The following is a 6,042-nucleotide window of genomic DNA, read 5'->3' on the forward strand; positions in this document are numbered from 1 at the left end:
TATGGTTAATCAGATAGCAAGTGGTCAATGAAAAAAAAGTAATTATGAGAATACATTTTCCTGAAACAAAAATCAAACATGAACATACACTGGTGAGCAATAATACCCAATATCTGAAAATTATACTGTCCTGGAAAATATGAGACATGGGAATCCGTGATTACTGCAACACAGAAGGTACTAGGCCACCCTCCAAGCTCTGTGTTTAATATACTGAGTATGCCCACCAATCCCAAGGTATTTTTTTGAAAGATTGTGACTAGAGTGCAAGTGAAAGAGAATAGTTTTAAATTAAAGAGCCTACCAAACCTCGGTGCTACCCCATGCCAGCCCTGGAAAATCCTCCAGGCTTAAGTAGTTCAGAGACAGGGATCCTTGGTGAGAGGTCCTGGTTTGATCTTTAGTCACAACAAGAGGTATCTTCCAGATCCAGGCCAACCCACAGGCAAAGCAAACGAAACAATCCAGAAGGCCTCAGTTGTGCTAATACACTTGTAAGAGGCTGCCAGGAGCTCTGACACTGGACACAAGAACCAATGATGGCCTGCAACAAGCCCACACTGCTGTGAACATGGGGACTGACCAAGAGGACTGGCCCAACACTACAAATAAGAAAGGTGCCCTGGTCAATTCACAGTCTCTCTCTGGGCCTCAGTTTTCTCATCTATAATGTTAAAAGGTAGAATCAGTGTTACTGTTCTCTGATACCATGAACACAGAGAACATTGACTGTATTTGCAAAAACGTTCCTTCAACATTTAAAGCCCAAAGAAGTGAGCTCCTCTCGAGGGATTACATGGTATCTAGAGAACCTAGACCCTTAGCTGAAACAGGAAAGAGGTTCTGTTGAAACAAAGCCAAGAAAAGCGTAACAGTGCTTCTCTCAGAGATGAAATAGTAAGACTGTAAATAAAAACAGAAGGCTCTACAGTCTGTGAAAACTTTGCATGTATAACACTAATTGTTAGTTCTTTTAAACTGAAGATAACATATATTTAAACACCCACGTAAGCTGGAATCGACTAGATGGCAACAGGTGTATAAGAAGGAATATCTGGGTGGTGCCAACAGTTAAGTGCTTGGCTACTAACTGAAAGGCTGGCAGTTTGAACCCACCCAGAGGTGCCTCAGAAAAAAGACCTGGAGATCTACTTCTGAAAGATCACAATCATTGAAAACCCTATAGAACGCAGTTCTACTATGGAACACATGAGGCCACCTGAGTTGGAATCAACTTGACTGCAACTGGTTTGGTTTTTAGTTTGGTGTATAATAATGCATTATCAAAGATGACAAGACCAGGAAACTGAGTCACCAAGAAAGTCTCCCAAAAGTGCCGTGAGAAGAGAAGGTTTCCTTGAAAAAGACATAGGAAATGTTTCATTGAGAAAGCAGCATTTGAGATGGACTTAGAAACATAGGTAGAACTTTACGGGGTGGAGTAGTCCATCTAGAAGGCATTCCAGGCTATAGACAAAGTACAAGCAAAGCCACTGAAGCTGAAAAGCTCAAGGATAAAGGTCAGGAGACCAGTTTAGGGCATTGTGCTCTTGGTGGGAAGACAGAACTATAATTTTGGGTCAAATCGTAACAGGCCGGATCTTCTGAATGTGGACGTCAGTTGCACAAACAACGTTTAAGAACAGAGATATTCAGTAAAACATCTAGAAGACTGCTTAAAGAGCAAAGGAACTCACTTGCTTAAGTTTAAATATATTTCAACATTTAAGAAAGAATAATTCCTATATTATTCTGACTAATGAAGAAGACAATCTCTATTATGTTATTGTTGTTGCATGCAATCGAGTCGATTCCGACTCATAGTGACCCTGTATAACACAGTAGAACTGCCCCATAGGGTTTCCTAGGCTGAAATCTTTACAGGAGCAGATTGCCAGGTCTTTCTCCAGTGGAGCTGCCAGTGGGTTCGAACTGCCTACCCAGCTGACCACTTCACCATAGCACCATCAAGTCTCCTTCCATTATGTGTGTGTGTGTGCCATTATGTTATACCAAACCCACTGCCAGTGAGTCAATTCTGACTCACAGCGATCCTATAGGACAGAGGAGAACTGCCCCATCGGTTTCCAAGGCTGTAATCTTTATGGAAGCAGACTGCCACATCTTTCTCCCTCAGAGCGGCTGGTGGGTTCAAACCACGAACCTTTCTGTTAGCAGCCAAGGCTCCTGTTACGTTAGGTTAGGTTAGGTTAGGTTAGCTTAGCTTATGCTACAGGGTCAGAAAGTCATGTCGATAGTAAATTAAATTAGTAATCTATCATATCCCAATCACAATTACTAAACTAAGCAAACCTTATAAATAAATAATTTTTTGTTGTTGTTATTGTTGCTAATTTTAGGAACATACTAACCCATTTTTCAACCATGTAATTTACAAGCTTATTTTTACTTATTATTTTTAAACAACGATACATTGCTAAGAAAGGAAAGTTACATCTCTGAGCTGATCCAAGGATTTCCTCAATTTTAGGAAGAAATTCCACTTGCTGACAGAAACTATAAGCCAGCAAACTTAAGACAATATCCCCAGACTTCTAAACATAAGGTTAAGGCTGGGAAAATACTAACAAAATTTTAAACTCCTTCTCAAACGTTTCTGAACTCAAAACACAAAGCATAAAATTTCATTTAGAAACCACAGCTTTCTTTCTACTAACAGAAACCAAAGATCCATCCAGACAGTTCACACCTGCTCGCTGCTCAGAAAAGGGAAGGAGAAAAATAAAGCAAAGGATTCTTTTAGCTCAACAACACCTTCTCATTTTTTAAAAATTATCTTTTATGAGTTTATGGACAGTACATTCATGCTGCTGAAAGATTATATTTTTATATTTACAGGAACCTTTGTCACGAGACTTTCATGAAGGAAGACTGAAATATAGCAGAAAAAACCCTAGGCTGAGAATCCGCAGGGCAAGAAATTTAGGGCCAGTTTGGCCACTATCTGTGTTATGTTTTGAGAATCACTTAACTTCTTTGTGCCTCCACAGCTCCACTTCTAAAATGAGAGGGTTGAACCACGTGGTCTCTAAAGTACCACATCATAAAATATATTTTTAAATAATAGAGATTTGTAGCTGCTGTTACACACCAGGGAAAGTAGTGAGGTAGAGAGAATGAATCAGGCTTTGGAGTCAGGCTAATGAGTATTTAAATCCAGGCTCTGTCAGTAATAGCCGTGTGGCCTTCAATGTAAGTTTCTTTATCTACCAAGAAGGGATAATATTTACCTTTGCACGTGGTTGTAAAGATTTGAATGTCTGTAATATACCTGGCACATTGTGGTCACTAAATAAAGGCAGGCACTAAGTCCCTGGTCAGTAACAAAGTCTAATGGAACGATAATTCACTTGACAATGCCATTTCCTGGAACTGAGCTTGAAGAAGAGCAGGGACTGACTGACAGTCTTTTCCAAAGGGAAGGCACATAAAGGTAATATTGGAAAGGATTCAGGGTTGGGAGTAGGGAGGGTAAAAGCAGGGAGTTGAAGCAAGGCAGAGGCTTTGAGTCTTGCACATACTGACAATGAAAATGAAAGAAACCATGTGGGACACAGTGCTTGAGGAATAAAACATTTTTTTCCCGTTAATACAGAGGACCCCTGGTAGGGGTAAAAAATACAAATTATTGCAATGATTTCATAACCAAAGCAAGCAGAGAGCTGGTAGAGTCTATGAGTGTTACTAAAAGAAAACAATCATCACTTTGTAATAAACAAATCATACTTCCTTTGCCTGTCTGCAATTCTTACAAGCAATACAGATGATCTAGCTCCTGCCCACCTTGCAGGTGTCATCTCCTACCATTCGCCCCCACCTCACTCTTCTCTGGGTTCACTCTGCTCCAGACACACTGACTTCCCCTCTGTCCCTGGAACTGGCAAGCTCCTTCTTCCTTTAGTTCCTTTGCACTGTTACCTCTGCCTGGAAACTTCCAGCAGGTCTTCCCATGGCTGACTCATTCTAAACATCCAGGTCTTAGCCTCCCCAGCAAAGCTTTAGCAGACCATTCTATCTAATCTTCCGTACACCCTAGTCACACTCTAGCTCCTTATCCTGTAATATTTTTTCTAGCACTTATCATTATTTAAAATTGTCTTATCTGTTTACAGAATGTAAGATCTCTGAGGGCAGGGACGTTTTCTAAATTGTGCCTCATTCAATGCCTAACACCTAAAACAAAGCCTGGCATAGACAAGACACCTATCATATTAACTGGCCAATGAATAAAAGCAAATGGTAATAATCACCATTCTTCTGTGAATATAAGTAAGGGAAAGTCCTCTGAAGAGGTTACTTCATTGCTTTAAGGAGTTTTATGCAGTAATACAGTCTTAAAAGGTCAAGGTTTGCGACAGCAAGATTTTAAAGGGAATGAATGCTTCATAACAACACAAAATACTATATATGCCTGCATATTCTCCATGGTGTACAGTACACATTTTTACTTTATAAGCTATACTTATCCATCATCTTATTATTAGAACCTATAAATAAAGATGCTTCGTTTTTCGAGATTCTGCTTCTAGAAAGAGAGGGTGTATGAGTAGGTGGTACATGAATGGGAATTATCTTTCAGAACCCTTCCCAACAAAGAATTCTGATATTTAAAAAAAAAAAAGACTAATTCCAGTATATTTCAGTGTTAGGCCTGTTGTTACTTTGTTGTCTTGCTAAATTTATTCAAACTATTACCCAGCCAAGGATGAGTTCAGTGATCCCATCTGTGAAACAAAAGACAAATGATTTGGGGAAAAGGTACCCCACCCATGGTGAACAACTGCTGCATTAAAAGGATGGTTAAGAAAAGTTTTACAATGTTAAATCATATTTGAACGAAAAGAAAAAATCTCTTTCTAATCCTAAACCGAAAGTAGGCATGCTACTGAGATTGCAAAAAGTGGACAGATACCCATAAGCGGGCAAAACTGTGAACTAAAACCATTTTGCCAGAAAACTCATGAGTTGTGCTTTTATTTTTAATTTTTATTCTGACCACGGCTTTCCTTGATGAATAAGAGGCCTGTAACCGACTGTGCCTGGATAACCCACGCAACACCCCCAGTCACCATTCTTGGACACTCTGGAGACCCCACCGGTGGCTCTTCAGGGTCCGCAGGGTGAAGGAGTACGGAACTCACTACCTGAATCCACCCCCTGAATCCTGGTCCATGCCCTGGAGGAAATCAGGCTCAGCATTCTGCAAGTTCACTTTTGTATCCATTATAAACACAGCCTGCCTCGCCCCTCCTCATCGGGCCCTGGAGGGTCGCACAGGGCTCAGCAAATAGAACCGGGATTCGGCTTGCGTTCGCTGGTCTCTTGCGAGCCCTAGACAAGTCATCTGACTCCAAGTCATCTGACCCCGGGGGACTCAGTTTTCCAACCTGTCCAACAGGGTGATAAGAAGCCCAGCCTACCTCGTCGGGTGGTTGCGGGCCGGCTGCCCCAGGTTGGCCCAGGGACAGCGGATCCGTGGTCGCGCCCGCGAGGCCCTCGCGGGGGGAGGGGCGGGGCGGGGCGGGACTGGAGACCAAGCCCGGCAGGCGACGCGCAGTCCACCGCCCACGGCCAGCCGCCAGGGACCTCCTCTAGGACCCGGCCCGTGACGTCAGCACGCTTACGCCGCGCACTGAGGCCACATCTTTCCCGAGGCACCAAAGACCTGGCTGGGGCTGAGTGCCACAGAAGCGGAGCCATCTGACTGGTGGGAGGCTCTGTCAGTCATCCACCGGCCAGTAAGCGACACGGGAAGGCGGGTGAGGGCCGTACGCCCTGCCCAGAGGAGAAGATTGAAATCTGGGATTCTAGCCTACAGAGCCTGGAGCTACTTTTGCTTCCCGGCATCTCGCACCCATAATAAGCGTTCCGCTTATTAATAGTAATAACTATTAAGAAGAATTATTTTTTAATTTAATAAGCGTTTCCCTTCCTCTTGGTTGGTGATTCTACTTCTTCCACCTTCGTACAGTCTGTTGGGTATTTAGGCGCCAGCCCGTGGAAAATGATTAAGGAAATGTA

At 42.6% G+C, this 6,042-nt stretch overlaps 1 protein-coding gene across 1 annotated transcript in view; it reads right to left on the reverse strand.

Moving 5' to 3' along the window:
- STARD3NL (STARD3 N-terminal like) overlaps nucleotides 1–5,546 on the reverse strand; it is a 50,612-nt gene extending 45,066 nt beyond the window's left edge. Inside the window, exon 1 of the mRNA XM_004391100.2 lies at nucleotides 5,442–5,546. The gene's annotated coding sequence lies outside the window, so the exon portion shown is untranslated. The remainder of the gene's footprint in view (nucleotides 1–5,441) is intronic.
- Nucleotides 5,547–6,042: the final 496 nt, after the last annotated feature.

Source organism: Trichechus manatus, unplaced genomic scaffold, assembly GCF_000243295.1.
Source record: "Trichechus manatus latirostris isolate Lorelei unplaced genomic scaffold, TriManLat1.0 scaffold00475, whole genome shotgun sequence".
NCBI lineage: Eukaryota > Metazoa > Chordata > Mammalia > Sirenia > Trichechidae > Trichechus > Trichechus manatus.